Here is a 23,282-nt window from a genome sequence, read left to right on the forward strand (position 1 = left end):
CACAGCCCTGAGATGGAGTCACACATTCCACCAAAGCCAGCCAGGTACCCCCTAGTTTCTTTAGTTTAAAAATATTGTTCTTTTTCTAACATCTAGAGTTGAATGCTTAAACTATTTTTCATTATTTTTTGCTTATTAAAAATAATACTTGACTATGAATCTTTCTAAGCAGTGTTTTAGCTTTAGTATTGGTGCTATTGCTCTCAGCTATCAAATTTTTTCTTTGACCCAAATGTATTAAGAGATTTTAGAAAATGATTTAGGTAACAGGGTTTTTTCCTAATTTTTATAATTAATTCTAATTGTTCTGACCAGAGATCAGAGAAGGTCATGTGTAGCTTTTGTCTTTTCCCTCAGGCAGTCTTTGTGTTCAATGCAGAACTATTCACAGAAGGATGCAAAAGATGTGTTCTCCGGGTGCCTGGGTGGCTCAGTGGGTTAAGGCCTCTGCGTTCGGCTCAGGTCATGATCTCGGGGTCCTGGGATCGAGCCCCGCATCGGGCTCTGCTTGGCGGGGAGTGTGCTTCTTCCTCTCTCTGCCTGCCTCTCTGCCTACTTGTGATCTCTGTCAAATAAATAAATAAATAAAATCTTAAAAAAAAAAAAAAAAGATGTGTTCTGGAACTAACAAGAAAGAAGAAATAAGAAAAAAAACTTCTGTATTTACTTAAACAAAATTTTTTTTTTAAAGATTGTATTCATTTGAGAAAGAGTAGAGCTTGAGTTGGTGGAGGGGGTAGCATGGGGCGTGGAAGGTTCAGACGGAGAAACAGACTACCAACTGGCAGGGAGCCGGACACAGGGATCATGGACTGAGCCAGAGATGCTTTTCTGACTGAGCCACCCAGGAGCCCCACTTTAAAATTTTTTTTTTAAGATTTTATTAATTTATTTATTTGTCAGAGAGAGAGAGAGAGCACAAGCAGGCAGAGCAGCAGGCAGAGGCAGAGAGAGAAGCAGGCACCCTGCCGAGCAAGGAGCCCGATGCGGGACTCAATCCCAGGACCCTGGGATCATGACCTGAGCCGAAGGCAGCAGCTTAACCCAGGTTAAGCTGTTTAAGTCCCATAAATTTTCTAAAAATTTATTTATTTAAGCAATCTCTACACTCAACATAGGGCTCGAACTCACAACCTCGAGACCAAGAGACACATGCTGCGCCAACTGAGCCAGCCAGGTGCCCCTGTATTTACTTTAATTAAGAACTGTCAATAGTACAATTATTTCATTTATGAATAAGCAGTTATAAATTGTGAGTAAAGGTTTCTAACTGATGGACTAGCCAAATTTATGGTTAATGTGCTTGACTATCTTACAAGGACTTAAAAATATATATTCTTTGTTAACAGTGAATAGAGTTTACGTGAATCAATTAGGTCTGCCTTATTTTTTATATCCTTCAGGCTCTTTTAGATGTAATTATTATTTTTCCCTATCTGACTCACCATGAACCAATATGAGTGAATGAAAGCCTCCTAATTCCAGAATGTTTCTGTCAATGGCTTCTTGTATTCCTCGGAGCATTTGAATAACATTTTCTGAGCTGGGCTACTTGGTATGTTAGACTATACCTTTTGTCGTTTATGACTGGCCTTCCTTCATCACACCTGAATACTCTGTCCTAAATGCAACCTCCTCTGATGGTGACTTTGTAATCTCTGCTTTCTCTTTGTTTTCATTTGTTTGGCGTGTCTGTGTCCATCTTTTACTACAGTATTTAAGTTACTTTATTTTGGACCCATCTCTTTTATGTGACATATAAATTGGGTTTTGCTTTGTGATTCCACCTGAGTTTTTAAAAATTATTTTAAATGATCATTAAATATATAAAACATAAATTTTACCATCTCAACCGTTTTTAATGTATATATATTTCTAGTTTTAATTTAAATTCCAGTTAGTTAACATACAGTGTAATATTAATCCCAGGTATACAGTGTAGTGATTGCTTCCATACAACACCCGGTGCTCATCACAAGGGCACTCCTTGATCTCTACCACCCAGTTCACCCATCACCCCTCCCCACCTACCTCCCCACCAGTGACCATCAGTGTGTTCTTTGTAGTTAAGAGTCTGTTTCTTGGTTTCTCTCTCTCTTGCTCTCTTTTCCCTTTTGCTCTTTTGTTCTGTTTCTTAAATTCCACATACAAATGAAATCTTATGGTATTTGTCTTTGTCTGATTTACTTCGCTTAGCATAATACTCTTTAGTTCCATCCATGTCATTGTGAATGGCAAGATCTCATTCTTTTTTTTTTTTAAGATTTTATTTATTTGTTTATTTATTTGTTAGAGAGAGAGAGAGAGAGAGAGAGAGCACAAGCACAAGCAGGCAGAGCAGCAGGCAGAGCCAGAGAGAGAAGCAGGCTCCCTGCCGAGCAAGGAGCCTGATGCAGGACTAGATCCCAGGCCCCTGGGATCATGACCTGAGCCGAAGGCAGCAGCTTAACCCACTGAGCCACCCAGGCATCCCAATCTCATTCTTTTTTATGGCTGAGTAATACTTCCTTGTATGTATATGTATATGTGTGTATATATATGTATGTATGTATACCACATCTTCTTTATCCATCATCTGTCAGTGGACATCTGGGCTCTTTCCATAATTTGGCTATTGTAGATAATGATGCTATAAATAGTGGTGCCTGCGTGGCTCAGAGGATTAAGCCTCTGCCCTCAGCTCAGGTCATGATCTCAGGGTCCTGGGATCGAGACCCACCTTGAGCTCTCTGCTCAGCGGGGAGCCTCCTTCCCCCTCTCTGTCTGCCTGCCTCTCTGCCTACTTGTGATCTCTCTCTCTCTGTCAAATAAATAAATAAAATCTTTTAAAAAATGACACTGTAAACACCGGGGTGTGCACATCCCTTTGAATCAGTATTTTATGTTCTTCTGTTAAATACCAAGCGGCGCAGTTACTGGATCACACGGTCATTCTACTTTTAATTTTCTGTGGAACTTCCTTATTGTTTCCCACAGTGGCTAAACCAGTTTGCATTCCTAGCAACAGTGTAAGAGGGTTCCCCTTCCTCCACATCCTCTCCAACATCTATCTGTTGTTTCTTATGATGGTAATTTTAGCCATTCTGACAGGTGTGACATAGCAGCTCATTGTAGGTTTGGTTTGCGTTTCCCTGATGAGGAGTGACGTTGAGCATCTCTTCATGTGTCTGTTGGCCATTGGGACGTCTTCTTTGGAGAAACTCTGTTCATGTTTTCTGCCCATTCTATAACTGGATTATTTGTTTTGGGGTGTTGGGTTGTATCAGTTGTTTATAGATTTTGGATACTAGACCTTTTATCAGATATGTCATTTGCAAATAGCTTCTCCCATTCCGTAGGTTGCCTTTTAGTTTTATTGATTGTTTCCTCCACTGTGCAGAGCTTTTTATCTTGATGAAGTCCCACTAGTTTATTTTTGCTTTTGTTTCCTTTGCCTCAGGAGACGTGTCTAGCAAGAAGTTGCTACAGCCAGTGACAAAGAGGTTATTTGCCTGTGTTCTCCTCTAGGACTTTGATGGTTTCCTGTGTCACATGTAAGTCTTTAATCCATTTTCAATTTATTTTTGTATATGATGTAAGAAAGTGGCCCGGTTTCATTCTTCTGCACATACCAGTCCAGTTTTCCCAACACCATTTGTTGAAGAGACTTTTTCCCATGGCATATTCTTTTCTATTTTGTTAAAGATAATTGACTATAAAGCTGTAGTGATCTAAACAGTATGATCCTGGCACAGAAATAGACCTACAGATCAACAGAATAGAAAACTCAGAAACGAACCACCTCCACCATTTTTCAGGCAGTGCGGTGGTGGTAAGTACATTCAGTGTTGTGTCACCCATCTTTAGAACTCTTCATCTTACCAAGGTGAAACTTTGTCCCCACTAAACGGTAACTCTGTACTCTTCCCCAAGCTCCCAGTACTCATCCTTCTGCTTTCTGTCTCTATGAAGAGTACCCGTCCTTCTCCTTTCTGACTGTTCTGAGTACGTCATCTAGGTGAAGTCATTTAGTATTTATCTTTTTGTGACTGGTCTTATTTTACTTAGCAGAATGTTCCTAAGTTTCATCCATTTTGTAGTATGTGTCAGAATTCCATCCCTTTTCACAACTAAGTGAGAGTGCCCTGTGTATATATCGTCATTGTGTTTATCCGCTTCTCCACTCGCGGATCTGGGGGTGCTTCCACCTTTTTGGCTGCTAAATACTTGGGTATACAGACACCCCTTCAAGTATCTGTTTCTAATTTGGGGGGGTATATATCCAAAAATGGAATTGTTGGATCATACAGAGGTGCCATGTTTAATGTTTTGGGGAACCACCATAATGGTTTCCACCGCAGCTGCACTCCTTCCATTCCCATTAACAGTGCAAAGGGTCCTGATTTCTCCGTACCCTCACCAGTACTGGGTACTTTATGGTTTGTTAGTGGTAGCCCTCTTAATGGGTGTAAGGTGGCATCTCATTGTGCTTTCGGTTTGTTTCTAGTAGTTAGTGATGTTGAATTGCGGGTCCCGCCCTCAGTCAGGGGAGGGGATTATACAAAGGTGGGGACACCAGGGCTGGAGATTATTGGGAATCGTCTTATCACCAAAGCTGCATTTCAAAAATAAGTAGAACAGAACTCTATGGAAGACATTAGAATGCATCATATGGAGTAAGAGGATGTATTTTTTAAATGAAGGTCTGTCCAGGAATACAAACGTATCTGCCTGTGTATGAGTGAAGAAAGTGTGTTTCTTACTGGTGGTCCAGAAAAAAAACAGGTTGAAAGCCGCTGACCTGGGAGATCTTCCCGCAGACACGGAAGAGAAGACTGTAATTGATCTGCGTGTGAGCCCAGGCCCCGCGGCTTGTTGTCTGCTGGTTGTGCTCCCATGGCAACCGTTTTTCTTCATTTCTGCTCTCGCACATAGTAGCCATCACAGCATTTACATTTTCAAAGAACTTACATCAGTCTATTTCCTCCAAGGTTTTCTCATCAAATACTCTGAAACTTAACAAGCCTTGCTGGATGACATAACTGTGGGGAGCAACTGCTTGTTCTGCCTGTTTTCCTGCTCTCCCAGCTACGTGTGAGGCCTGCCTGGGGTGTTCTCATGGTGTCTGAGCTCCCCTGCCTCTGTCGAGGTTTGGCGTTAGAATTCTATGTTATATGTCTTATGGGATTTGCACTTTCTGTTCCTAATTTCCCCACTATTTTCCTAAAGGTTAAGAGAAAAAGAAAGGTCTGAGAAGTCCCAACTTTGCCATCTTAAAGTCTTGCTTTCCTGAGGCAGCCCTAATTTCTGAAATGGGTCCCAGTGTTCTCCCACCATGGGTATGGCCACCTCTGTGTCCTTGCCTTCCTGGGCTGTGGCCCCGTGAAACTGGCGCAGCAGGCTGGGCTGAAACTCCTCAGGCTACACTGAATGCCAGGTTTGGGAGGGCTGGTGCCCTCCACCTGCTTGGGGAGCCCTCACTTCCACCGCCTTGGCTCCTGGGCTCACTCCCTCCAGGGCTGGGGCTGAACCTCATTCCTCCCAGGGAGTGTCTCTTCTCCCCCATCTCCTCCATCTCTCCTTCCAGGGAGCGGATAGTTTTTGTTTCTTTTTTCTCTTCCTTTCCATTAAGTGTCTATTTATTCATGAGAAATCATGGGATTTTTGCCTTTTCTCTACTTTCTTTCCAGCTTGAGGAAACACACACATTGAGCCTGGAGGCCCCACGTTCCCCTTCCTGCCCTCCCCCTGCAGCCTGAATGAGGGGCTTCTCCTCCCTCTCCCATCTTTTTATCTTCCCCCACTCACCCCTGTTCTCGACAGCACATGATTGAGGGGGGGCACTTAAGAGGATGCTCAGGATTTGTTCCCACTGCTTTCCCCTTATTTAGGGGAGTTTTCTGAGGGTAGACACTTCTCCAAGCCAGGCCTGGCTTCTGTTTCTTTCTCTGACCATCACTTTTCAGAAATGATGGCTTCCAGTGTCCCTTATCCTCGCTATCTGTCTGAGGCCCATTTCTGTCCTTGTATTTCTCACTCTTGCCATTGGAGGTGACGTAGAACCTTCCCTGCAAGTTCTAAAAAATTATTTTCTATAAATAATAGAGGGGTTATTCCCTTTTCCAGAAGTGCCATGGTCGCATTCTAGCCCATGGGGGAGGCTCGCACACGCACAACTCAAAACAAGCCCTGTCCTGGGAAGGACCATCTCTCATGCCCAGCATGAGAAAGATGCAACATTGTGTGATTTCCTCCCCCCTCCTCCTGTTTTCCCTTCTTCCTTACGCTTCCTCGAAGGAAAATAGAGAAAGCTCCGTTATGCAAAGAAGTGCCACACGGAAGGAGACTGTGGGCAAACTGGGTTAGCATTGCCTCAGGGGTATAAGCCACGCCAGGGGAGAACTGCAGGAGGAGAAGCACTGTGGTCACCGTCCCCTCAACACAGAAGCAAAGGAGTTGCCTGGGTCATGTTTGTGAGCGTCTTGCTGTACAAATGGGTCAGGTTTTGTTTGTCTCTTTAGGTAACTTGGGGGTCACTTTAAAAATCGCAACGTGGTGACCCATGGGGATAGGCATAGCTTTGGGACACCTTGCTGTGGGTCTTATCAAGGAAGACCCTGATTCTGTTCTCACAAACTACCCTTCCAAAGAAGAAAATAAAACACAACCAAGTCTGTGTGTGTAGAGCTGCGACGACAGAATGACGAGCACGTAGACACGGTTCCTCTGGAGCCGGGCCACACACTCCTCCCCGGGGCCGAGGTGAGGAGCTGGGCAGCGAGCAAGCATCTGCCGGTAGGAACCAGTGTGCAGGGCTGCTGGCGGCAAGGAGATCACAGAAGTGCTGATAATTATGCTAAGCTTTTTTTCAGTGTGTACAAAATTAGGAAAAATTACAGGCATACCTTGGAGATACTGTGGGTTTGGTTCCAGATCACAGCAATAAAGCGAATATTGCAGTGAAATGAGTCAAAGAGCACTTTGGTTTCCCAGTGCACGTGAAAGCGATGTTCCCAGGGTACTGTGGCCTACGGAGTGTGCAGTCGGTGTGTCTAAAAACAGTGTTCATACCGCAATTAGAAAATACTCTGTTTTTGAAAAATGCTTACCATCATCTGAGCTTTCAGGAGCCATAATCTTTTTGCTGGTGGAGGGTCTTGTCTGCTGTTTAAGGCTGCCGACCCATCGGGGTGGCGGTAGTGGTGGCCGTTTCCGAAAGTAAGACAACCCTGGAATTTGCCGCATGGACTGACTCTTCTTCCAGGACCAGTTTCTCTGTAGCCCGTGATGCTGTAGAACTTCTTTCACAGCAGAAATTCTTTCAAAACTGCAGTCCATCCTCTTCAGTTCTGCTGCTGCGTTACGGCTACTTTCGCGTGATATTCTGAATCCTTTGTTGTAGGGTTGAAGGTTCTTGACTCACATGGTCAGAGAATGAATCTCGTGGACACAACAGGGCGAAGTGAAGTACAAGTTCATTAAGCGACGCTAGGAGCAGAAAGGAAAGAAAAAGCTCTCTAGAGTGAGAGGTCCCGAATGAGTGGCCCTGAGGGGTTTCAGGGCCAATCTTTTATTGACAACTTGGCCAGGAGGCTTGCAGTCTTGAGATTCTGGTGCCATCTTGGTCTGAGCGAGGACTGTTGATAACCCCTCAGTGGCTCACTTTGAGTAATGGCTCACTTCTTTGTCATTTTCTGTCCTTACTATGTAGCCACCAAAGAAAAACACTCCCTAACACCCAGGGCAGGGTAGCCTGGTTTGTTCCCTTCTCTTGTGGTCACTTTGACTTAGGCTTTTGCCTGCCAGGAATAGTTTCGGAGCCCAGCCAGGGACACCCCCCCCCATACCTTAACCCTTTCCTTACTCTGCTGTCACTTCAGCAGTCTTCACGGCATCTTCACCGGGTGTAGATTCCATCTCAAGAAGCCACTTTCTTTGCTCCTCGGTAAGAAGCAAGTCCTCGTCTGTTCAGGGTTGATCACGGGATTTTAGCAGTTCAGTCCCGTCTTCAGGCCACACTTCTGATCCGCTTCTCCTGCTGTTTCCCCCACATCTGCAGTCAAATCACACACAACATTTACTGAGTAGGTTTGCTGTCTTATGTGTGCCTAGTTTGTGATGCCCCCAAAACAATTGCAGTGATGACATCAAAGATCACTGGTCATAGGTCATCGTAATAAATATAACAATAAGAAAAACTTGGGAATATTGTGAGAATTACCAAAATGTGACACAGGGACGTGAAGTGAGCAGATGCTGTTGGAAAAAGTGGTGCCAGCAGACTTGCTCGATGCAGGCTTGCCACAAACGCTCAATTAGTAAAAAGCACACGCTCTGTAAAGCACAGGAAGGCAAAGCAGTAAAAGGAGGTGTGTTTGAATAAGCACGGAGCGTCATCATGACGTGAGGCTGAAAAATAAGAGTGGGTCTGCTCTGTGGCAAATCTGCATTTTGTGAGTTTCGGGGTTTCAGGAACATAAGGTGGTGCTCCAAGACACTCACCAGTCACTTTCAGAAATAAGATTCTAATGACTATTTTTACTAGTGCCAGTTCATTCTTCATTCTGCAAATACTTTTTGGAGTATAATAAATAAGTCAGTGCTTAACTAACAGATAACTGTGCAAATGACAGGGGACCATATGGTGGTTACAAGGCAGAACTTAAAATTTTAAAGGACAAAACACTCATATTCATGTATAGCAATTAACTCCAGGACCAAGAACCATCTGTTGGGACTCACTTGTCCCCTCAGATGCATATACAATCCTCAGTTTCACCTTGGTTTTTCTTGGTCCCATATTCCAAGGAGAGGAGTATCTTTTCCATAATTTTCTCATTATGTGTTAATGTTGCCATAACGTTCTTACCGCATCACTGTATTTCCATATTTGGCTCAAAGATCGTGTGGTGGGTGTCTATGTATCTCAGCCTCTTTTCAGATTTTCTTCTCCTCTGTGTTAGTTTCTCTGTTCTGGCATGGAGCCAAAGTTTTTCCCCAGTGTATTTCTAGCCTTGCTCCATCTCATTCCATCTCCCTTGGGAGGAGGCAGGGGGTGGCAGAAGAGCTCCGTCTTGTTAGGCACAGCTTTCCTCACATACAGGGCACAAGAGCAGGTGTGGAGAGAGATGCTGAAGTGTGTGTCTTTGCCCAGCGCTTCCTGGGCAAGTTGGAATGAGCCCATTTCTCTTCTGAGAACAGGTCTCAAATCCCAGGCATTTATCACTTCAGTTTTAATCTCCTAATATCATATTTTCTCCTCAGAGGGAGATTTTGAGGTTAAAAACACTAAGTCAAAGGCAAAAGGAGTGTGGGAGGGGAGTTCAGCGATTACCAACACATCTGTCCCACACAGGAGACTGTCCATCTGGGTCACTGAGGGAGGAGAGATGTTCACATCATCTTCACCCAAGTAACTAACTGTGGGTTTCTGCTTCATTTTAGCTGCACAGGTTCAACAAAAATTTTCTAAGGCACCACCTTCCTGTGATCCTGTAACAAACCACAACTGATATACTCCCATTTATATCTAAAGAAAGGGTTTGAGCTAATTTACGTGTCAGACCCCAGACACGAAGTCTGGGACCTCTCTGGTTAAGGGTAATTCCAGACCATTGTCTCTTTCCCGCTGACCAACGACTGTCTGGCTCATGCTCTGTCTTTGACGTGTGGCAGGAGGTGTGGCTGCTTTCTGCTACAGCAGCCCAGCAGAACTGTCCTGACTTGTGACTGGTGACTCGTGCAGGGCCGCACAGCCTAAGGCACCTCCTATCTAACCTCTTTCAGAAGGAGTTTTCTGCTGCTGCCTTTAAGGGATCAGCTGAGAAATATAAAATTCCATTCCTTTCCTACTGTACTCAAAATATCAAAGATTCGATTCTCTTATCCTTGTTTGCAGTTAAAGAAGCTAAAATTTGGAGGGACTTTCATGAGATTCCCCCCAAATGATTTTACCTTTTTATGCAGCTTCAGACCTGTAAGACAGCCTGTCCAGTGAAATTCAGGGCAACATTTCCACCGATGCCTTAGGCCTCGGTGGCCTCCCACGTGTCATCAGTGGGAGAGCTAAGATATGTCCCAACATAGTAGGACTTTGCCTGTGAGTGTTTGATCCACTGTAGCATGCAGTGGCTTCCTCCTCCAGAGACACAATGACCACTAATGCCTACCCCTCCCTGCCTTCATTTGCATATTTTACTATTTCTAATCAATCAGATGTTATTAATATTTTTTTTTCAAAATTTTAGATGCTTATGAGAATTAATTTCATTAAGTGGAGCCTGAGATATTTCTGTAGCGTGCGCACACGTGCACACACACACACACACACACACACACACATTTAAATTAATACTATTTTTTAGGGCGGTTTTAGGTTTACTGAAAAAATTGACAGAGAGTACGGAGAGTTCTTATATAGTCCCTTTATTCCCTGCCCTCAGCTTCCCTGTGCTTAGTGTCTTGTACTAGTATGGTACGTTCGTTTCAGTTGATGAGCTGATACTGATTGTTGTTATTAGCAGAAGCCTGCAGTTTACCTTAGAGTTTACTCTTTGTATGGTGCAGTTCCTTGGGTTTTGCGAAATGCGTGATGTCACCATTATGTATGACAGAATAGGTTTAGTGCTCTAAAAATCCTCTGTATTCTCCATACTCCTCACCACCCCAACCCCCCAGCAACCACTGATCCTTTCACTGTTGCCATAGTTTTGCCTCTTCCAGACTGTCGGACACCTGGGGTCCTGCTGTTGGTTGCTTTTTAAGAGTGGCTTCTTTCACTTAGTGATGTGTGGGTAAGGTTCCTCTGTGTCCTCTAACGGGGTCTTTCACAGATCAGAAGGTTTTCCTTTTTTTAAAGATTTTATTTATGTATCTATTTGACAGAGAAAGAGAGCACTAAGGGGAGATGAGCAGAGGGAGAGGGAGAAGCAGGCTCCCTGCTGAGCTGAGAGCCCAAAGTGGGGCTCAATCTCAGGCCCTTGGGATCGTGACCCAAGAAAAAGGCAGATGCTTAACCAACTTAGCCACCCAGGGGCCCCTCTCTTTTTCTTAATGAAGTCCCTCTTACCAGTTTTTTCCTTCATGAATCATGCTTTTGATATCTTAAAACTTACCACCAAATTCATGGTCCCCTAGATTTTCTCCCACAGTTTGTGTTCCAAGTGTTACAGTTCTGAGTTTTACATTAAGGTTAAAAGCCATTCTGAGTCCGTTTTTGTGAAGAGGGTAAGACTTGTGTCTAGATTTACGGTGCTGCATGCGGATGCTGCCTGTCCCAGTGCCATCTGTTGAAAAGACTGTTCTTCCCTTTTCTCTACTGAATTGCCTTTGCTCCCTTGTCCGGGGTCAGCTGATTGTGTCTGTGTGGGTCTGCTTCTAGGCTCTCTGTTCTGTCCCGTTGATCCATGTGCCTGTCCTGTCATAAACACCACACTGTCTTGATGACCACTGCTTTACAGTAAGACTTGAAGTTGGAGTGAAGTCAGCCCTCTAACTTTGTTTTTCTTCTTTAATATTGTTTTGGCTATTTTGGGTCTTTTTGCCTCTCTATATCAACTTTACAATCAGTTTATAGGTGACTGTATAGAAACTTGCTGGAATTTTTATTGAGAATGCCTTGACTCTGTAGATTTAAGTTGGGAAGAACTGACATCAGTACTGAATTCTCCTATCCATGAATACGGATTCTCTTTCCATATATTTAGAGGTCCTTTGCTTTTGTTTTTGTTTTTGGTTTTTTTTTTAAGGTTTTACTTATTTTTGTTTTGTTTTGTTTTTTCAGTGTTCCAAGATTCATTGTTTATGGGGTGCCTGGGTGGCTCAGTGTGTTAAAACCTCTGCCTTCAGCTTGGGTCATGATCCCAGGGTCCTGGGATCGAGCCCCACATCAGGCTCTCTGCTTAGCAGGGAACCTGCTTCCCTCTCTCTCTCTCTGCCTGCCTCTGCCTGCCTTGTGATGTCTGTCTGTCAAATAAATAAGTACAATCTTTAAAAAAAAAAAAATTCATTGTTTATGCACCACACCCAGTGCTCCGTGCAATACGTGCCCTCCTTAATACCCAGCACCAGGCTCAGCCAACCTTACTCTCCTCCCTCCAAAACCCTCAGTTTGTTCCTCAGAGTCCACAGTCTGTTTATTTGACAGAGAGAGACACAGCAAGAGAGGGAACACAAGCAGGGGGAGTGGGAGAGGGAGAAGCAGGCTTCCTGCCAAGCAGGGAGCCTGATAGAGGGCTGGATCCCAGGACCCTGGGATCATGACCTGAGCAGAAGGCAGACGCTCAATGTCTGAGCCATGCAGGTGCCCCTAGATCTCCTTTGACTTTTTCACCAGAGATTTGTAGTTTTCTCACATAGATCTTGTGCAAACTTTGTTATACTTGAATCTAAATATCTCTCTTTTTTGATGCTAATGTTAATGGTGGTGTGGTACCCCCCTCAGCTTTATTGAGGTTAATAATAGATAAAAATTGTATACATTTAAGGTATACAACCTGATGTTTGACATGTTTATATTATGAAATAATCACCACAGTCAAGCTAAATAATATATCCATCACTCACATAATTGCCATTTTCTTTTCTTTTTAAAAAATGGTTAAAAAATTCAAGTTTCTGTTGTTCACTGCTGTTAGATAGGAAACCTATCGACTCTTATATGTATCATCCTTTTATCCTACAACTTTGCAGCCTTGTTTAATCACCCCTCTGTTCCAGAAGTTTGTAGTTTTTGTCAATTCTTTAGACCTTTGTACATAGACAATCATGTCATCTATGAACAGAGACCGTTTTATTCCTTCCTTCCTGATCTTTGTGCCTTTTATTTCCTTTTCTTGTCTTATTGTCAAAAATATATTTTCAGAGCAGCATATAACAACAGATATGATTATAGCTAACAAAGTGAATCTTTTTTGGCAAGGTCTATGCTGTTTGAGTCTAAGTTCTAAATGTGTCTTCTACACATGAGTTAAAATTCTTAAAAGCAGAGAATTTCTTTGAATTTATATATCCCTATAGCCTACCACAAAGTCTGTTAATGGTAAGCACTCAGTGAGTGTTCAGTGGGAATTAATGTAAGGAATTAATATCTGTATCCAGGATCCCAGCAGAAAATAGAATTTACATCGGATGGTTTCATTCCAGAGATTGAACACAGCGGCTCTCGACCATGGCTGTCCATTAGAGTCATGTGAGAGCTTTCATTCTCCCCCTGCTTGAGGATGGGACCAGACTTTACAGTCAATTCCAATGGCCAGAGAAGGTTGAAAATCAGTACAGTAATGAAAAGACTACTTGTGGAATGTAAGCAGGCTAAGGAAACCAAAGCGGGATGCTGAGACACTGATTTGATAGGTGAAGATGAAGAAGTGTGGTGAGAAGTCATTAGCTTTAGTAATGGAGGTGGTAAGTGGTCAAATGGGGAGTCACCACCAGGGATGTCATATTCTCCGCTCCAGATAAAAAGATATTCTGCCTTCTAAAATGAGTTTTTCTCCGAATCAAAATGTGATATTTGACCAAGCCTGAAGTTAAAAACACCTTCAAAGTAAGCACAAGATGCTCCTCCTCTTAAAACCGGACCAAATGGATTAAGGTCAGAGTTCTCTTTGTGGTCTCGAATGACTTATGACCTGAAATAAAACCGGTCTAGTTTCTGTGAATAATATAAGACATGAGATGCTTTCTTCTCTCCTCCCCATTTTGCAGATAAAATCGTGTCTGGACTTTTCTGGAAATAAATTAAATGGAAACCAGAATGACAGACACTAAATCTGCTGGTAGGTGCTCTGGGGAGAGGGTCAGGAAGATGGAAGAAGATGCTGACCTTTGATTAGAGTAAAAAGCTAGAGACACGGATTTGCAGAGCTTGGTTTCTCCCAGCATTGCTGAAGATAATAGATACACCCTAGCTTTTCCTTGTAGCAAAGAACTTAATGCAGATATGTTTTTAATTCATCTGCTACTCCTTGTTGATGAGACTATGTAATGTCTAAATCTTCTGAGACCATCATATGCCTCTTAAAGTAAAGTGGCCTTGCAGTTTGGTGTAATAGTGATAGCGTTTGCCTTTAAAATCTTTTACACGTGTCATAATTCCCTCCCAACTCCTGAAGTCATTCAGTTTTATACGTGTTGTGTGTCCTGTACTGTTCATGCCGGCGTCTTTTCCCACTGCAGAAGGAATGACACAACTGGTAAGGATTTTTGGGAGCAGCATGTGCCTTGTAGCTCCCCACAGTCCCCATACCTGCCTGCTAATGCTTGGTGGAGTTGAGTTGTCTGTCTAGATGCTAGAGGCTTCTGAACGTGCATCTCCTGTCCTGCCTCAGCCAACTCCCGAGGACAGAGAAGAGAGGCAGCAGATGTGTGTGTGTGTGTGTGCGCACACGTGTATTTTGTTTGGGGTTTTATTATTTTGTTTTCCATGCAGAATATTTTCTAAAAATGACTTTGGATATTTGTACTTCTATGAGCATGGACTTATAGCCCAGTCCTTATCCTCTAGATTATGTAAACACTATATTCATAATCATAAATGAAATTCAAGTATGACACTTTATATGGAAAGTTCCAAAATGTACCTCAATTAGATGGATTGAGACAGTTCAGTATTTGAGAAGTATCATGCAATTATGTAGATTAAAAACTACATCAGAGATATTAAAAATGTTTGTTTTACTTTGATCAATAAATGAACCAAAATCAAGTGGTTTATAATTATAAGCATTATAAACGTTATAATTATAAACATTAAAACAGCCTCCACGTTGGTGGTAAGAGAAACTGACTTTTTTCCAGCACCACTTACTTAGTGAAGGAGTCAAGTTAAACATATGCCTTCACTGCCTCAAATTATTTGTTAAGAACAAATATCTAGGTACTAACCTATTTTCTGTTATGCATGGGTTTAAATTGAATAAAATTTAGGGTTCAACTTGTAGAGAAATGACTATGATATAAAAGCACTAAAGAGTTGTGTGGAGACAAAAAGAAAGAAGGAAGGAAGGAGGGAACAGAGAATGAGTGAAGAAGGGGAGGGTGAGATGAGCATTTAAAACAATAGACAAAACTCCCAGATGTGGGTGGGCCTCATCTAATCGTTGAAGACCTGAACAGAACAGAAAGACCAGTCTCCGTGGAGGAAGAGGGAGTTTTCTGGCCCATGGCCTTCCGTGTCACGGGCTCCACCAGCTCTCCTGGCTCTCCATTCTGCCGAGCCCCAGTACGGGTTTGGACTGGTCAGACTCCGTAACCCATGGGCCGTGTCCTTGTGATGACTTCACACACACACACACACACATCCTGTTAGTCCTGTTTCTGTGGAAGACCCTGACTAATCACACACCCCATCGTTCTCCATTGTCAACACACACACACAAAGTCGTCCTGAGATACTCTAAAACAGTACTTTTACAAAACAGAAGAGTCTCGTCCCAGATACAAGCCTTTATCCGTAAGAGAGGCCAGCGGTAAAAACCAAATCATGGTGTAAATACCTTGCTCATGAAGAACTCCAAGGGATTAAGCTGTCAGAATGCCTGCCCTGGCCACTGTCTGCACCCACGGTCCATGCCACTGCCCTGAAGGCTGTGCAGAGTGCCCAGAAGACCTCTGTGACCCTCACACATGCCGGATCTCTCCAACAGAACACCCAAGCCAGAAGGCCGGTGATGCTGCCAGCACGCCTGTCTCCATGAGTATGGAACAGGCCCCTCCGCCTCCCTGGTCACTGGTACCACCTTCCACCAGGTCTCCTTGCTGGTCCAGACTCGGAGGCAGACAGGTGGTGGGGGCCAGTCCAACAGCAAGAAGCAATTGCTTCTTACCAAACTAGCAGTTCCTACAGACTCTCAGTTGTGTCTAAAATTTAGTGCTCCTCCTTTCCGGTTTGTTTTTGGTTTTGTTTTAACCAATAAATTTAATTTTTTAGAGCAGTTCTGGGTTCACACAGCCTTCTTTACAGCGCCCTCTGCTGCCGCCTCCAGCCGCTGTGTTCTCTCCTCCTCGAAGGCTGGACACCCATTGCCTATGGCCACCAGCGCTGTGCCCTGCCCTTGAAAGTCTGTTAAGAGGGTACATCTCATGTTAAGTGTTCTTTAAAAAAAGAAAGAAAGAAAGAAAGAGAGAGAGAAAGAAATATATATATATATATATATATATATATATAATAAATTTGATTCTGTAAATAATAAAAAAGAAGAAAAAGAAAATGGAAGCAAGAGCTCAGCCATGGCAAAGTAACCAGAAGGGTAGGGAGGAATTGCTGACAGGGCCCCCAGGCCTGTGGAAGCTCCAGCCCCTGGCCACACTAGCCCCCCAGGGCACTTCACCAGGTGATCACCAGTGGGGGCATCTTGGGGACGTGTGCTAGGCCTCAGGACCACCAGGGCTCCCTTGCCCCCTCCAGCAGGAGACCTGAGAAGATGTCCTTGTCTCCCTGGGACCACAGCAGAGTTGCATTCCGGCAGAGGAAGTAAAGGCCAGCTCCCAGGGAGGTGGCCAGGAGGCTGGGGAGCCCGTGCTCAGGGAGGCCACCTCCCCTGAATGGGCCCCTGGTCAGTGGATTGAGGCTTCTGTCACTTGTGACCAGGAGATTTCTAACGGATTCATTTTAATAAAAATAGTATTTAAGATAGATAAAACATGAGGGCATTTGTCGTATTTGTTGATAAATTACTAAACATTTTTTTAAAAGATTTTATTTATTTATTTGACAGAGATTACAAGTAGGTAGAGAGGCAGGCAGAGAGAGAGAGAGGAGGAAGCAGGCTCCCCGCCGAGCAGAGAGCCATTGTGGGGCTCTATCCCAGGACCCTGGGATCATGACCTGAGCTGAAGGCAAAGGCTTTAACCCACTGAGCCACCCAGGCGCCCCACTAAACATAATTTTTAAAATCAGCAATTATATGAGATGAAACAAAGTTTCCTCATTCAGTTTGTATCTTTTCTATCCAGGGTCTTGTGACCCGATTCTACCATCGACAAACTAAATTCCACTCTGCAGTGTGGGTTGATTACTTAGCAGACACAGGATGTTACCTGTGAAGTGACCCAACCCATGTGGCGTTCCTCAGGAGTCTCTGGAGGGAAAAAACTAGAAATCAATAAAAACCTTTGAGTCCACAGATGGAAGACATTTTCAGTGATGTTTCCACTAGTCTGAAGCAAAAAATAATAATAAGTAAAAAGAAGTTAAATTCTCGTGGTGCCTGGGTGGCTTCAGTGGGTTAAGCCTCTGCCTTCAGCTCAGGTCATGGTCTCAGGGTCCTGGAATCAAGGCCCTCGTCGGGCTCTCTGCTCAGCAGGGAGCCTGCTTCCCCCTTTCTCTATCTGCCTGCCTCTCTCCCTACTTGTGATCTCTGTCAAGTAAATAAATAAAATCTTCAGGAAAAAAGTTAAATTCTCATTTTTTCTATATTCTTAACCGAAGGAAGCATTTTTTGTAAACTGGGGAAAACAGTGAAGTGAGCATGTGCCACTGTTCCAAGCTACGGATGGGAAGAGAACCAGGGCCAAACCTCTTGCCACCTCAGCACATTTGTCACCGTGCACCCGTAAAACCTTATGGTCCCCAAGAAAGCAAACAGAGTTCGGGGCACCTGGGCGGCTCAGTGGGTTAAAGCCTCTGCCTTTGGCTCAGGTCATGATCCCAGGGTCCTGGGATCAAGCTCCTCATCGGGCTCTCTGCTCAGCAGGGAGCCTGCTTCCTCCTCTCTCTCTGCCTGCCTCTCTGCTTATTTGTGATCTCTATCTGTCAAATAAATGAATAAAATCTTAAAAAAAAAAAAAAAAGAAAAAGCGAACAGAGTTCAAGTTAAAATTCACAAAGAAATGTAAGAATTAAAAATCCGTGCAGTTTTGACCTTACAATACCCTGTCACTCTTGACCTTTGCCATCTTAAATCCAGTTTCTTTCTCAGTCATGTAAGAACAAGGTTTTCACTGGGAAATTATACCCCACATTTTACTGGTCCTGCATATGCCCCAGTGTACAGTTGCCTGAGTGCCCCCCAGTCCCCCTATTCCAAGCCTCTGAGCCTTGAGTCTGTGTCCCCATCAGACAAACAGACACCAAGGTAAGCTCATTCACACAACAGTGCCAACCAGTTTCTCAGTTGGCTGGTTGAACTTTTAAAATGTATTTGTTCAACTGACTTGTCTCTTCACTTAAATTTTCTTTTTTTCATACAAATTTTAGAATTTAGTTATGGCAACGACTTCATCTCTACTGAGGGAAATTACATATTTTTTGTCACTTAGTAAGGAGAACAGCCTGGCTTCTAATGCTTCTAGTGTGAATTCTTACCAGAACACAAATTTTAAGCTCAGTCCCACTAATTTTATTGGCCTTTACTGTTGGAATATTTGCATTTTCCTTTTGCTTGGTTTGAGTTTATGTTTTCAAAATTATCTACATTATTCAGTATATGTTTTAATATAAACCATCTATGTATTTTTAAAAGCCTATGTAGAAATAAATTTTTAATTCTTCAGAGAAAATGACTAAATAAATTGATAAGCTATACACCTTTGAGATTTTGTCATAATAGTATCTAGTTTTCGGGGCGCCTGGGTGGCTCAGTCATTCAGCATTTGACTTCCGCTCAGTTCATGACCCTGGGGTCCTGGGATCAAGCCCCACATCGGGCTCCCTGCTCAGCAAGGAGCCTGCTTCTCCCTCTGCCCCTCCCCTTGTGTTCCCTCTCTCACTGTGTCTCTCTGTCAAATAAATAAATAAAATCTTAGAAAAAAAAAAAGTACCTACTTATCTACACCAACTATCCGCGTAGGTTAGCTGTCAGTACAGACATTGCTGCAGACCACCCTTGTTGTTGTGACTATTGATTGAAATACCGATGAAGCATCTTTCCCAGTTGCTTCCCCAGGAACTCTGTCACAGCTGTCGTGGCTTCTGAGAGCGTGTGTGATTCTGTAACACTCTACCCCTAACATTCTTCCACACCAGCGTTTTCCGGACTGTGCACGGGAAAGCACCAGAGTCAGGAAGCAACCGAATGTCCACCAACAGGAAAATGGGAAAACCAAGGGTGGTAGTTCACAGGATGAAACACTACTCAGCAGTAAACTCGATCAGCTGCGGATGCACAGCGGATAGATCTCAGAACACGGTGCGGTCGGGAGAAGAGCCAGGCGCTGCGCGTGTGCTGCAGGAGTCCCTTTGCCGGGTTCCCCCCCGGGGAAGCTGCTCCGTAGTCATGGAGACCGGAGCCGGGTTGCTCTGGTGCCAGCGAGGGCGCGCGGAGACAGATGGGCTGCAGGCCACCGAAAACGTCTTGGGGATGCAGTGTTCTCTGCGCACATTTGTGGAAAGGGATGCATTTTGTTTATGTAAATTACACGTTACACTGGTGGCTGATTTTTTTTTTAAATGAGAGTCCTCGGAGATGTTCAGACCTGCTCCGCAAAAATGGGGTGAAGTGAGGAGCGAGCGCGGGGACAAGCTGTTAAGAACAGGTAAACTGAGTCATTGGTGCAGGAGCAACCGCGTCCGCAACCGCAGTGTGTGTGCGGAGAAGCTCCCGCGGTCCTGAGGACGGAGCGCAGTGCGCCCTGGGCCACAGCCGCTCTGAAGGGTGCCAGGCGTCTGCACAGCGGTGTCTGCAGCACCGAGGCCACCGCACAGCCTGTCCGGAAACGTGTTTCCTCACGCCACAAAATCACAACCACCACCACCAAACGACTAAGCTGAAAAATAAAGTCTCGGTGAAAAGCTGGTGCTGTTGGGTATTTGGGATGGCCATCCTAAAAGTTCGGTCTGACCTCCAATCTAAGCACACATCTCTCAGGCTTCCATGTTTCTCTGTGTCATTCTTACACTCAGACAATCAGATGTTCCTTAAACTGTCACCACAGCATTCCTCAGCCTGAGGAAACCAGCTTCCCTCTTCATTATGGAATAAAAGCTAGGAAAATGCCATTATTCACAGTAACGGGAGTCTATATACTTTAAAAACTAGTGTTATTTAATATGAACTTTTTGGGGGGGAAATCAGTTATATTTTCCTGAAGTATCTTCCCAGCCTTCTGTAAATGACAATGCAGATCACTGCTGAGCACTGTGTAGGTGCTGATCTGCATCACACAGCAGCTGAGGACAGAGGGGGGCCCAGATGCTGGGGTGACAGACAAGCACCTGCTCTTCCAGGCAGGCGAGTGGTGGCCAGAGCCCGGGCATGCCTACTCTTGCATCTGCTAGAAACTGAGGCGGGATAACAATGTAGCTTCTAGAAATCCATACGCCTCCAAGAGAGTATAATTTTTCATAATATTCCTAGCTTTAAAAATGAAACAAAGCCAAGAAGTCACTGTTCTAACATTGGAAAAACCAAATCCAAATTCACATGTTTTGGAGTCTGTCGATGGGAAGGTGATACAGAAGCTTTCCAGTCTTTGGAGAGGTTAAAGATTGGTTTCAATGATTTCAGTAAGAAAAGCCACCAAGGTGTTCAAATTAAACCATCAGAAACAAGCCATAGGGGCACCTGGGTGGCTCAGTGGGTAAAGGCCCCTGCCTTCGGCTCAGGTCATGATCCCAGGGTCCTGGGATCGAGCCCTGCATCGGGCTCTCTGCTGAGCAGGGAGCCTGCTCCCTCCTCTCTCTCTCTCTCTGCCTACTTGTGATCTCTGTCAAATAAATAAAATCTTAAAAAAGCCAAATTAATTAAGAAAATACTGTAATGAGAAACTTACTTCCAGAGGATCTATTTTGAAGAGCCACAGAATCAGAAGAAAGCAGGCCATTATCTTTGGAACCAGTATTGAAATTGTCCACACTCATTACATCTGTTGAACTTTCTTTGATTCTATTAACTGACATTCAAGTTTTCCGATAAAAAGTGTAATTTATATTCTTTCGCTGCTGTAGTATGAGGCCCACAGTCCTTGAAAGCCTGTATCTGAGAGCTATCTGGATCATATTTTACGTTGATTTGCTCTTGGCTTTGGAAACAGTTTGAGTTCTGTCGCAGCCCAGTTTAAAAGTATCTATTGAAACACTCTGGTACAATCTTACGTGCCTGGCTTTTGAAACCTGCTCCAGCAACAGAAATGCCATTTGCATAATGCGCATGTCAGCCTATTGTGCACAGCAGTGTAATCACAGGCTTGAGCAGGAAATCAATAGTTGTAGCACCTGAAATATTGTAAAGAGATGAAGAAAATAGGAATTTTTAATTATTTTTAATGTCTTGGCTATTTAAACTCACTGGACTTTTAAAGTGGATTTCCCTAACAGGACTCAGGGATCCTGCTGCTACCAGTTTGCTTGGTGACGTGAAGGTGAGTTTTCAGCCTCCTTGTGGCCCTTCCAGGCGATGCCCCAGCTGATGGGATAAGTCCCCAGAGCCAGGCCCATACATTAGCCTGTGGCAGGTGCCTTTATAAAGGGAGGTTCCCTGAGGCATGTAACACAAGTCTTCACAGCAAGACCGCGTGGAAAGGGTTAGTCCTTTCCAAAGATTTTTGCTCTGTAGTTCTGGAGTAAAAGAGCTGAAGGCACTTATGTGGCAATTAAGTATGAATGTGCTCATTTCCTGCCAGGCCAGCTATGACTCTCACCCGGGGAAACCTTCCACGGATTCAGCACCGCGCAGACGATGCAATCAGAGCTTCTGTGGGGGTGACGTGCAGCAGCGGCTCCAGACAGAAAGTAAGATCACGTTGTGTGCTTGATGAGTAAGCACGTTTCTGTGAGGGATAAAGGACATAGACAGCCATGACCCGCTCCAGCTTTTCATGCCATCATTGTAATAGGTTATCCTTAGAATAATTAGGAGGTTTCCAGTTCATAGAAATGCTGAGAAAGTGTAAATTTTGCTGGGTGCAAGGAGGTGAGCCTCAGTTTCCTCTATTAGTCTGGTTTCTACCTTCTGACCTGCACCATGGCAGCCAGCAGGCCCCATTTCGGGAAGTGTGGCTGCTGGGCAGGCCCTCTCCGCTCCCTGGATCCTGTTTGCAAGCGGGGCCCCCGTTTCTGAGGCTTCCCATTTGTGGAGGTCCTCATCAGCACGGCACATGGAAAAGATGACGAGAATGCTTCCCTCTTTGTGCACATATCATCAGCACGCCATCCACATGCTTGCTGGCTTTCTTCTGTCCCAATGGGACCACACGACAGGAGCCTTCAGTGCCTGTGGGAGCACAAGAAACCGATGGTAGATGCAGGGGACCCAGCAAGCAAGCGTGTGGTGCCCTGGCTGGAGCTGCCCGTCCTGGCTGCAGAGTCTCCGAGGGCCACTGCAGGACCTTCTGCACTTCACATTTTCATGGCACGGGTGTTGGATGAATCACTCCGCTGCATGAATCACGTGTTTGTCTGAAATCACATACAGCAAGCTGTCCGGTGAGGAGTCTGGCTGGCAGTATGGCTCGAGTCCTCTCTTCCTCTCTGTGTCACGGGGAACCCAGTGCGTCAGGGTTGGATGCCTGCCCGAGTCCTGCTGACGTGCAGGGGGTGTGCGTTGCCTCCCAGGCGGGGCCTCCTCCCTTCTGTGTCACATCAGCCACAGCGCCAACGGTGCTGCAAGGAGCATGAACACTGAAGCCTGGGGCCCAAACACAGCCTCATACCTTTTTTGGGGGGGGGCACATTGTGGCTTCAAAGAAGATGTAAATAGTTTTAACATGTAAAATTTGAGAATGTTGACATTAAAAATGTCTAGATTCTGGCTTCTCCAGAAAAATCAGTAGCTCCAAGCCTCCAGCATGGCAGGAGCTGCCTGGACTGAGAAACGATGGCTTTACAGGATGGTCATGAGTTCTGTGTGTATGCCCAGGCCCTTCCAGGTCCATCCACTCACCACTTGGCTCCTGGAGGCAGGCAGACGGCCACCTGCTTTGGAGAAATGAAGGCGACTTTATCCTCAGAACAATGCCAGAGCCTCAGGGTGAACCTGGAGCACCCCCTGCCCGAGGGTTCTGCTCCCACTCCTCCATGATTCCTCTAGCTTCATAGGTAGAGCCTTTGACTCACTATTATTTTTTTGTTTTACAGGGTCGCTGTAGGAATTTCCCCTAGAGGCAAGCCCAGCCCAGGTGCCAACATCGACTGCTGAGGAAGCATGGCAACAAGAGAGGTGATGGGGGTCCTGGGACATGGGACACAACAAGTTTGGATCCATGCTGTCTGGGGTAACGGGTGCCAGGTTCTAAAAAGTTCTCCAGTAAGTTTTCAATGGGGCACGCACATTTAGAGGAAATACATTGTTTACTGGCACCATTTCAGTGAAGCATTAGGAAAAAATAAGAAAGGCAGAGCTTCTCATAAAATATTCTTTCATTGA

The 23,282-nt window shown here is 44.6% G+C and overlaps 1 long non-coding RNA gene across 1 annotated transcript; it reads left to right on the forward strand.

Annotated features, from left to right (window-relative positions):
- The first annotated feature begins 3,499 nt into the window (after positions 1-3,499).
- Positions 3,500-21,575, forward strand: LOC116873087. Its single transcript, XR_004383735.1, has 3 exons — positions 3,500-3,533; positions 21,236-21,279; positions 21,541-21,575. It is a non-coding gene; the product is annotated as an uncharacterized LOC116873087 (long non-coding RNA).
- The last annotated feature ends 1,707 nt before the right edge of the window (positions 21,576-23,282 follow it).

Source organism: Lontra canadensis, unplaced genomic scaffold, assembly GCF_010015895.1.
Source record: "Lontra canadensis isolate GAN:19392208 unplaced genomic scaffold, GSC_riverotter_1.0 scaffold31, whole genome shotgun sequence".
In the NCBI taxonomy this organism is placed as follows: Eukaryota; Metazoa; Chordata; class Mammalia; order Carnivora; family Mustelidae; genus Lontra; species Lontra canadensis.